Source organism: Rhineura floridana, chromosome 11 (genome assembly GCF_030035675.1).
Source record: "Rhineura floridana isolate rRhiFlo1 chromosome 11, rRhiFlo1.hap2, whole genome shotgun sequence".
NCBI classification, from domain to species: Eukaryota; Metazoa; Chordata; class Lepidosauria; order Squamata; family Rhineuridae; genus Rhineura; species Rhineura floridana.
Genome location: NC_084490.1, coordinates 22,859,761 through 22,869,450, shown reverse-complemented (window position 1 = coordinate 22,869,450; position 9,690 = coordinate 22,859,761).

Here is a 9,690-nt window from a genome sequence, read left to right as displayed (position 1 = left end):
GGGTTATTTCTTCCTGCGTTATTGCCTATGGGAGTGGAACTATATGTCCGCCCACTCCGCAAGGTATGTCCGCTTACTCCTTGATTCTCCCTCCTAACTTCCTCAATCATCTGGAGACGTGGATGTATCATTTGGGGCGAAGCTCCCAAACCCTGACTTTGCAATACAGAATGGGTATAACGATCCAACATATCATATTCTTGACTCAGCCGCCCTAAGGATTGACTTAAATCCTGGAACGTTACTACAGCTCCAGACGGAGTTCCAGAACTAGTGGACTGGGTCTGCGGGGTAGTCGACTGTTGATACGTTGGGGGCTGATTTTGAGGTGGTGGCCTCTGAGCTGGTGGCTGAATTTGGGCTGGTGGCTGAATTTGAGCTGGTGGCTGTTGGACCACCTGTGGTAGCACTGGTAATGCGGGTGCTGGTAGAGGAATCACCGGACCCTGAGGTGGCGGTAGAGGAATCACGGGTGGGGCCGTAGGTGAAACTAAACATTCCTCTTCTTCTGCCTGGAGGACTGGGGGCTTAATTTTCAAATTCTTCCCCTCATTAATTTTACATTGAGCCAGTGCCATTTGGAGCACACAATCTTGTGGTGGGTCTAGACAGATGATTCTCCAACCCCTTGCATAATACCACGATGTTACCTCATCTGGTAATAACTCATAAAGGGTGGCTTCCAACTGTCTAGCCCTAGTGATATTGAATGTGCCTCCCTGTGGCCAGCCAATGCCCAGCCCCACCCACTCTTCATCACAAAACATTGACAATTGTTCTTCGTTCGGGACTGGCCCTCCGGAAGAAATAACATTTTTCTTAAATCTAGCAAATTTTTGCAAAACACATTCAAGGGGGGTCATTTTCCAGTCACCCTTTTTCTTTTGACTCTTTCTAGACCCTTTCTTAACTTCCCTGTGTACTGTCCCCTCTGTCCTTTCCTGTTTTGACGCACCCTGCCCCATTTTTCCCGTGCCTAGTCCCCTCTGCCCTCTGCAGATGACGTACGACACTTGGGGGTAGCCTCTCCGTCTAACCTGGGGGGTGTCTGAGACAAAACAATGGACAGATGACGTACAACACTCGCTTCCTGGTTTTCGCGGCCCTTCTCGCGGAGGTAGGGAAACGCGCTACTCACGGTCCACACTCGCTTCAGGGTAAACCGCTGCGGATAAGCCCTGTCTCATGCACACACACTTTCACACGTCACTCTCTTCACACTTAAGCCCACTGGGCTCCTTACCCCTGCCAAACAAAGACGTTGGAACATTCAATCCCCTGCTCCTCTCCAACCTTGTTTCGATTTAAAAGGGAGTCATTATGGCGATCCCTCGTCGCCCCGATCCGCTCTCACAGGCTTGGGCAGGCTGAAGATAACCTGGTGCGCACTTTTCCCAACTCCCTGTGGACCACGCCTGAGGCAAAGAGGAATCCCAGCAAGATGAGTCCCGGCGGAGTATCGCCAGTTGTAACAAACAAAACGCCCTAGCCCCTTTTGGGGGTTCTAGTAGCTTGGATCCGCTCCCAATACTCACCCAATAGAGTCTCAGAAACGAACGAAACAAGATGGAGGATGGAGTATATTTATTTCTAACACGTGCACGTGGAGAAGGGCCAAGCCAGTTCTGGCAAAACTCTGCAGTGCTGGCCTTTTTATTAGCTTTGTTTTACTAATTTTGCATGCATCAATATCATAATAACTACATCATAACTACATCATTAGTCCATACCCATTTCCTCCTGGTAACCATATTAGGAGATTGTTTTTCACACTTGTTATCTTGTTATGTTCATTTTAGCCTTGTATATCTGCAACATAGTTTGATACTTTTCTACAGTACAGCTGCACGTTTGCAACAACAACTGATTTTCCCAGCTATAGCTATTTTGCAAACACAGCTTTAAACAAACAATGATAATGCATGTCAGCAAATTAACATTTCTCTTTACACACACACACGTGAATTAACTTGTCAGCAGATTAACACATAAGCAAGTTAACTGTCAATTTACTGTGCTACATTTCTAAACAGGCCCAGCACTTTTTACTTTAAGCGGCAAATAAGCAAAATACATATTTAGTTTAAACAAATAAAGTCCAGTGTCACAGTATCATAAACAAATATGGCTTCCCCCCTCAAAATCCTGGAAACTATAGTTTGTTAAGGATGCTGAGAGCTACAATACCCAGAATTCCCTGGGAAGAGGGGTCAATTGTTAAACCACTAGGGGAACTGTAGCTCTGTGAAGGGGTCTCCTAACTCTCAGCACCCTTAACAAACTACACTTTCTAGGATTCTTTGGGGGAAGCCATGACTGTTTAAAGTGATATAAAACTGCTTTAAATGTATAGGGCAAGTGGGGCCTGATAGCCACACAAATAGTTCAGGGGAAAATGGAATATTATACATGCAGGTGGGAGTGAAGCATCACGTCAGCAGGCTTTGACACCCCCCTACTAGGGTTGCCAGGTTCATGGCCTGAGACTGATCCTGTATCTTTAGGAGAAGAGAAAGTCAGCCAAGTACAGGTGTTCTTGCAAGACTGTAATGGGAAAAACCACAAGGTGGAATTCTCCCTTCTCCTTGCACAACTTTTAAAGATACTAAAGACCTCTTGGTTGCCAGGCCTGGCCTCCAAGAGGTCTTCGTATCTTTAAAAGTTGTGGAGGGGGGAGGGAGAATTCCACCTTGTGGTTTTTCCCATTACAGTGTTGCAAGAATACCTGCACTTGGCTGACTTTCTCTTCTCCTAAAGACACAGGATCACTCTCAGGCCATGAACCTGGCAACCCTACCCCCTACACATACTCACTTCAATGTCTGAAGCAACCCTGCTTGAATACAGCTGTCTCCATGTTCCTACAACAGATGTTGAAGCAAATGTATGTAAATTAGAGCAGAGTCTGACACAGAAAGATGACACCCCCTGCTACATGCAGTCATTCTGCACATGAGCTGAGAGCAAGAAACCAGTCAAACAATACCAGCAGCCCACCATCTGGGGAAGAGTCAGACTACACATGACGTTATTCACAGTTTTTAGAAAGCTGCTTAAACTGCCCACTTTTATTTTGAAGAGAAAACAGCCACATGGCCCCCCCAAGCCATTTTCCTACTAAATATTTCCCAGGGCTATTTGCCAACAAAAGTGCTATTTGCAGTACATGTAGCAGCCAATGGCAATTTTTGGCAGGAAACTGGGCCACACCACAACTAGACCCCTTTTCCCCTCACAGAGCTACAATTCCCAGAGTTCCCTGAGGTTGGTTGTTAAACCATTCTGAGAACTGTAGCTCTGTGAAGGACTTCTCAGCACCCTTAACAAACTACAGTTCTCGGGATTCTTTGGGGGAAGCCATTATGGTTAAAATGGTATAAAAGTGCTTTAAATGCATGAGTGCAGATGTGGCCTAGTGCAGGATCCTTATCCTGAATTGGATCATGTCCCAGAAAAGGGGCCAACCAGCTGCTTTTCTTTCAAAATCAAAGCAACCAGGTTAACCATGTCTTTTAAAAGTCTGAATGGTGTCACATGTAGTTTGGCCCCTTTTAAAAAGAACAGTTTATGTTACCTCACAGAACTGATTTCAGACAGTCATCGTCAGCAGAACTCTGAGAAGGCCATGCTGGTTTAGAGCAGGCTGTTATGCTACCAATTGAATCTAAAGACTGCCTCTAGCTTAAGCAATCTAAGTGAAGGGGAACATAACATTATGGGTTTGGCTCTCTTGATTACCACCATTTAATGATTCTAACACACATAGTCTGGTTTTGCCTGAAAAGTTGCCTACTGGAAGTCAGGGATTTAACAAAATGATGTTACTGAGTCTTAGGGACTCTTCAGATGACCTATTTCTTGAGCATTCATCCTGATTTGCTTGTGCAACACTATATCCAGTCTTTACTGACCACTCATTCTGATTTGTTTACAGGACGGTTATATAACAATAAGCATTTGTCCTGCATTCATTCCGATTTCCTTGCAAGGGATTTACATGTCTTTCTGTTTGTAATGCCTTCATCCCACGCTTTTCAGTGTATTTCCTGTCACTTCTGAAATACAAAAAGTCATTTTTTTAAAAAAGTGGATTTGTTGTACTAGGGTGACAGATTGCTTTAATCCACTTTAATTGCACAAAATTAAGTATGCACTTGAAACCCTCCTGCAAAATAATGACAATCTGGAGGCACCTTTAATTACAATGGATGTTGTCCTGAACAGGCAATTTATCTGCAAGGCTGAAACCTGAAACCAAAACTCTGAAGTGGGGTGGGGAGAGTGAGAAGTTAGTAGTTTTGAAGTTCTTTAATTTGAGAGGGAGGGACACAGAAAGAGAAAGATCTGAGGCATCTTTGGTGTTCAGTTGTCCCTTTGGGTGAACTGATACAGGATTGCTTGAGAAACTTTTACCTTTGTACCTCACTTTTCCACTACAAGGACCTCAAAGTGCTTATTTTTATAAACTAAAAACAATATCCATAGAATAACATAAAGTATAACAAAAATCAACTCGACTCAAAACATTGAGCAGTGCTCTTTCCTCTATAGGAAACTAATGTACATTTAAAGCACATTCTCCATACACACATCCAAGAATCCTGGGAACGGTAGTTTACACCTCACAGAGCTACAATTCCTAGCATCCTTAACAAACTACAGTTCCCAGTATTATTGGGAGGGGACATGTTTTAAATGTACTTTGAATATATGGTGAGTAAGCCAAAATCCTGTGGTGCTGGAGCATCTTAAGGACCCTAAATCTGAAGGACCCACCACCCAGGGACCTTGTAATAGCAGAGGAGGACTCTGATGAGGACAAGGTTCAGGCTGCTTCTTTGGGGGAAACCATCAGTACCTTATTTGGCTTCCTCATGGCCAGAGGACACAGCTCTGCCACTATCCTCTGCGTCAGAGGATGAGCTTCCTGCAGTACTGCTATCTCCTCAAGCCTTGCAGAAGTCAAAGACTGCAAAATAAGGTGACAGCCTTTAACCAGCCAGCTAGTTGCTCCAGGGAGGCATAGCCTACAACAATTCAGGTCTTGTTAACCTATGATCTGAAGATCACTGATGAAAGAATGTTTTTAACTGTGTTTTAAAATGTTTTAACTATTACTGTATTTTAGAAAGTTTTGTTTTAGAATGCTTTTAGTTGTTTTTAGAATGCTTTTTCTTGTTGTTCAGTTGTTTTTGTTAATATATTTGCCACCATGGGCTCCTTTGGGAGGAAGGATGGGATATAAATTCAATAAATAACCATAATAAAACATAAGGCTTCAATTGGCCCTAGCTCCCTGCTGAGACAACATCTTCCTGTAGCTGCCTTAGGGAGAGAGTGCTTCAACCAGCAAGGCCCCTTTGGAGCTGTCCAAAGTCCTGTTATTGTCTGCTCCCTGACTTCACTGGACACAGCCTGTTTCTCCTATGAGGCTCAAGCTCCTATAGAACTGGACAGTAAAGGCTCTGAGGTAATGCTGCAGAATCTGGTAAATTAATCAGCTGAAGTTGCTAAATGCACAGGGAGGCAGCATTGTGATATATACATGGAGGCCCCAGGTTACAGTGAGAAAGAAAATAAGCAGAACTTATCTATATTCCTGGACCAGGAACAGTTGATGTTTTTAATAGTATGCAACTAAATCAAGTGAAAGGGACAATTATGATACAGTGAACTGGAATTCTGAACAGCTCTGTATGCCAAATAAAAGTGAGACAGTTGAGAAAGAAGTTTCACAAAAGGACTAGGAGGCAGGACGAAAAGTAATTGGGAGATTTTTAACAGATCTGAAGCTGACGAGTCTAATTGTAAAATACAAGTTCTAAGTTCCTTAGAACCTTAAGTTAGAATACATAGCTAGCAATCAAAACCAGTAGGCCAGGATCTTGTGGCCTTCAGACAGCTGGGGAAAAGCACGTGACACAGAGCAGGCAGCAGGAAAGAAAACAAGAAAAAGAATGGAACTCCTGCTACACAAAAAGAAACCATCATCATGAACCAACAGACATCACAAAAAGGTAATCTATACATCTTTCATATTGATCAAGAACTGGATGGGGGGGATGAACTTTTCCATCTTTTGCATCAATTTCATTACTCATGTGGACAGACACATATAAGACATAAACTATGAATGACCATAATCTATCTGGGAGGGGGAATAGTGTAATTGGGATTCCTGCTTTATCAGTGTTTCTCCATGCAGGGCACTCTGACACACTCCAGCACTGGCTTGCCAAAACATGTTAAGCTTTCACTTCTGCTTTGGCTTCATGGCCATTTTCTTCCTTCTAATCTTATTATCCCTCAGAATGCCAACGTATCACATAGCAAGCAGTAAAATCTAGCACAACGTTCCAAGCAGCTTGCACAGAAATGACATAGAGTTGCACATTTTATCCATTATGATAAATCATGGCCACTATACTGTATACTTTAAGCTTACTCTAGTTGCTGGTTCTGCAGGCCCAGCAAGGTCCAGATTAATGGCAAACTATCATTTGTGATTGCCCTCCAAACTAGGACTGGAAATTAGTTTCAAACTGTAGGTTGCAATCCTGATTTGGAGGTAAAACACAGTTTGTTGGTTTGTTTTTCAGAAGCCAGAAAGTAATTAGTTGAATTTGAGTTCACAAGGGCATGAAGGAAGGGGCATCATGCAAGCACAAGACTAATTCCCACAAACTCAAATAATGGTTTGGCATTATGTGTGAATTTGATCCAAATACTTGCCAAACACTTCTGTTTGAACAAGGTATATAATAAATTTACTGGTGACCTGTATCAGGAAAAATATTCTGGTATTTGCAGAAGCCAAAACAAATGGCACCATGCTCCTGTGAATAAATAGCTTTACTAGAAATTCTGACTATGCAGCATTTTATCATGCATTTAAAAGACGTATTTCAAGGGATAGCACACCTCATCTGTTAATGTCAGATAATGGCCTTCAATTTACTGTTTTGTTTTGAGTTTTTTATTGTCAGGGACCACGGTTTTCAACAGATCTGGCTGGCTGAAAAATTGTTCCACAGGAACTGAGATCAGGTTCCAAAGTTAGTAGAAATTGCTTAGAAATACATGAAAGATTTGGAATGAATATAAAAGGACAAAAATAAGCAAAAGCGTGCTATGAGAAAGTCACAAGTCTTGCAATGGCTATGACCTAATGATAAATTATGTAAGCATGATGGTACATGATGTAATGCTGATAGATGGCACAGCTAGGTACCTGTTGAGATTTCTCCAAGGCCATATCAGGTGATGGTCTTTTCATTTAGATGCAACAGAATGAGCTTATTTCAGGAGAGGGTAGAGGAACAGAGCTCCAAATACCATACACCAAAACAAAGTCAGAACATGTAGAACAACACTTTACTGAACACACTACATCAATGCTACAGTATCAACCAATGCAGAGTCTTAAGAGCCCATCAACCAGATTAAAAAGATTTGCAACATAACTAAATCTTTAAAATAATAAATAAGTAGAACTATATGTGTACATGTTTTTATTATTTCTTTTTATTATTTAGTACTGGTTTTCCTGATTATGTGCAAGCTCTTTAAGTCTTTATTTGAAATGGGAAATACTGGAAAAGCAAATTGTTCCTTTAACAAAGACAGCTTATTTTACCACACCAAACTAGTTCTAGCCAATCCTAGCCAGCAGAGCTAGGAAAAGCCTAGACTGATTTAGAGAAGACTGATACATTGAATATTGGAGGAAAAAATCTGTTTCGTTTTAAGATTGTTTAAGCTAGAGGCAATTTGAGAGGACAGAGAGCTGGTGTGGTGCAGTGGTTAGAGTGCTGGACTTGGGATCTGAGAGACCAGGGTTCAAATCCTTGGTTGACCTTGGGCCTAACCTACCTACTAAACTAGGGTTGCCAGGTCCATGACCTGAGACTGATCCTGTATCTTTAGGAGAAGAGAAGGTCAGCCAAGTGCAGGTGTTCTTGCAACTCTGTAATGGGAAAAACCACAAGGTGAAATTCTCCCTCTCCCCTCCACAACTTTTAAGGATACAGAAGACCTCTTGGAGGCTGGGTCTGGCAACCAAGAGGTCTTCTGTATCTTTAAAAGTTGTGGAGGGGGGAGGGAGAATTCCACCTAGTGGTTTTTCCCATTACAGAGTTGCAAGAACACCTGCACTTGGCTGACTTTCTCTTCTCCTAAAGATACAGGCTCAGTCTCAGGCCAAGAATCTGGCAACCCTATACTAAACCTACTAAAATCGCGAGGGAGAGAACCATGTTTGTATGCCAGCTTGACTTCCTTGGGGTAAAGGTGGAACATAAATAATAAACTAGAAGATGAGACAGTGGGAGATCAAAGATGGGATTGCACCTACATTTTATTTTAAGTGGCACATATAGCTGCAGGGGGGGATTCAGATCTGGACCGCAGCACTGCGAGAGGGGGTTATCTCGTTCCCTGCAACATTTTTTTTAAAAAATCCCCCCCCGCAAGCTGGTATTTGCCTCATGGGACTATTTATGAAAACTTGGAGGGGGAAGTCAACTTTGAAAATGACACAGTAGGAAAATATGTTCAAAACAAAACCATCTCCTCCAGTACTGCAGCATTAATCTGAAATGGGTGGCCCCCATGGCTGCTGCATTTTTCCTTTGAAGAAAAGGGAGATTTGATTGTAGGATTTCCTACCATAACATCTAATTTGTACCTGAATTAAGAGGAGCATTACATAGCCGCATTTACAGCAGCGTCAGCAGGTGCGAAGTCCCTGACAAGACAGAATTAGCATTCTCTGGGGCTCTCACCAGAGCTCAGGGCCAGAAATAAATATCCACAGGAAACCATCTTTCAGAGTTCATGTAGGGGCAGGCAGCTCAAGGGTGGGTGGGGTTGGGTACTGAGAGATGAGGGCAAGTCTGGTTTGGTCCTCCGTTCCACTCTTCTCTCTCCCGTGATCCCCTCCAGCCCTTTGCACATAATCCATGGTCGCTGCATTATCCTGAACCTATCCATCATCTTCTTACACCTGTTCCATGGCTATGCTCCACTTTCACCCACAGACCATCACCATTGCTGATCTGTTTGACTGTTTCTGACAGCTGTCACTCATGGGTGTAATGAACAGACCAGTAATGCTTCCAGACAACTTGTAATGGATGCTGTTGAAATCAGGGTTTAGTCTGCAGATTAGCTTTAAAAGCACTTGGAATATGAAATATTAAGTAACCAAGACAATGTCTGTTGTGACTTAACTAAAACAATCAGTCAAAGTTTGATTTAAGCAAATCCATCTTGGCCTCTAAGTCATTATCTCATTTTCCTTTTAGAAAGTTTAATACAAATTAAAGACCAAGAGGTCTTCTGTATCTTTAAAAGTTGTGCAGGGAGAAGGGAGAATTCCACCTTGTGATTTTTCCCATTACAGTGTTGCAAGAACACCTGCACTAGGCTGACTTTCTCTTCTCCTAAAGATACAGGATCAGTCTCACGCCCTGAGCCTGGCAACCCTAACTAGCAGTAGCTCTCCAGAGTTTCAGACATGCCGGGGACCCTGGCCCTTCGGCACACAAGGCAGATGCTCTACCACTGAACTACAAACCTTCACCCACAATAACTTACGCTTTTGTTCAAGTGATGCAAAATCATACTGGTTTAGAAGTATGATGCAGAAATTACTTTTGTGGTAAATTCATGAAGACTTTCAGGTGCCAC